The sequence below is a fragment of the Penaeus monodon genome, chromosome 24, assembly GCF_015228065.2.
Source record: "Penaeus monodon isolate SGIC_2016 chromosome 24, NSTDA_Pmon_1, whole genome shotgun sequence".
Taxonomy (NCBI): Eukaryota; Metazoa; Arthropoda; class Malacostraca; order Decapoda; family Penaeidae; genus Penaeus; species Penaeus monodon.
The window spans coordinates 6618151-6619867 of record NC_051409.1 but is presented as its reverse complement, the minus strand read 5'-3'; the positions used below and the strand labels follow the sequence as shown (position 1 = coordinate 6619867).

At 39.0% G+C, this 1717-nt stretch overlaps 2 long non-coding RNA genes across 2 annotated transcripts in view; both read left to right on the top strand.

Annotated features, from left to right (window-relative positions):
• The window catches only part of LOC119588525, a 13063-nt gene that overhangs the window by 3368 nt on the left and 7978 nt on the right, over positions 1–1717 (top strand). The gene's annotated exons all lie outside the window — the stretch shown is intronic.
• LOC119588526 lies at positions 163–920 on the top strand. Its single transcript, XR_005230109.1, has 3 exons — positions 163–225; positions 369–452; positions 787–920. It is a non-coding gene; the product is annotated as an uncharacterized LOC119588526 (long non-coding RNA).

Genomic DNA, 1717 nt, shown 5'->3' with positions numbered 1-1717 from the left:
AATATAACGCAGAGGCACCGACATGGAAAATGCCTCAGGCCTTTTTTCAGGATATCCCGCACTGTCCTTTCTTATGAAGTTGTCTTGTGACGCAAGTACCCCCCTTTCCCCCTCCCGAACCCATATATAAATATCTGGAACACAAAACTGGGTGCACAGTCGTAGCTGCAGCCGACTTTTGCATCAGCTCAAAGTATACTCAACATCCACATTCTATATTTCTAGGTATTATCTTCTCATATTAATAAACAATATTGTGTGGTTCATCACGACACAAACTTTCATATACCGAATAAATTAATGAACCTAAATAAACATACATTAGGCTACTCACTTTTAAACTCATCTCAGATTCTTTTCTCTTCCAGGCCATTTCCGTCTGCAAAATGAAGCTCTTAGCTATTGCTGTCATCTTGTGCCTAGCTGTGCTGTACACTGAGGCTTTACCAGCCGTAAGTACTTTCTCATTTTTCTTCTCCTCTCTATATACATGTGTGCGGGATCAAGTATCTGTGTTTGCGGCTGGCTCTATGTGTTTACCAATGCACTTCTCTTCAAACTAACCAAACACTATATATTTCTTCAGGAATTTAATAGTTCCTATATAAACTTGTGCGTAATCAACTTATCTCAAGAGGAATACTTGACATAATCATTACTTGTGAAAAAAACTTGTAATAATACAAATATGCTCTCTCACTCAATCCAAACATCAACAACCGGAGAAAACAAAGTGCTCCATTCCATCATCATTACCCTTTACTAACACCAACACATTTGATGCAGGAAATGCCATCTTCACCACTGCTGCTCAGTCGTGTCGCCAGGTCACCTCACTTCCCTCAAGACTGTATCCCGTGTACTTGTAAAACCACCATCACACACATTACCATTATCGAACATGAAGTAAGGCCAACAGCCGCAAGATTCGTAACAGTCCCCAGTGCTGCCATGCCCTCCACCTTTCTGATGCCGTAAGTTTCATTCAAGTTTATAGTCTCTCTTATATGTATTCTTATATATGTGACTTTATATATTTACTCATATTTTTATTCGTCGTTGTCTCTGCTCTCTTCTTCTCTTTTCTCTCGCTACACGTTTCTTATAAATACTTATTTCCCACTTCACATTTTCATTATTCAATCTGAACACTTATTGCACTGACTCATGTGTATTTGCAAGAAACCAATGCGGACGAAATGACAAAGAAAACAAATGCCTTCTCACTCACTCTAAGCCCATCAAGCAATCCAATCGGCTTCATCACCTGATGAGGATCAAGTACAACTCAAATTCACCATCAATTGAATTTGGATTCCTCATTTCAACTCTGTGCACTCGTTCTCCGTTTTTTATTGTTTCTTTGTGTTGTTTTTGCAGTTATACTCCAACATTGCTGTTCCTTTTCACAGCTTGTTTCTCAGGACCGATCACGCCAATCTTCTGAGTATCTTCTACACGGAAAATTGAAAAAATCAGAAAAAATACTGAACAAACCAAAGGTTATATTATTATTGAATGTATCATATGCAAATAAAATTGTGTATCTACCAGAGCGGCTTTATATTCTCCTTGTGATACTAGGCAATGGAAGTGGGATCAGCCTGTATTGCAGGATTAACGTGCAGCTTTTCCAGAAACTGAATGGGCGAGAAAATTTTCCATGTGGTGTTGACCTGTGAACAGTTGTTTGCTACACGCATCTGCGATGCATCTA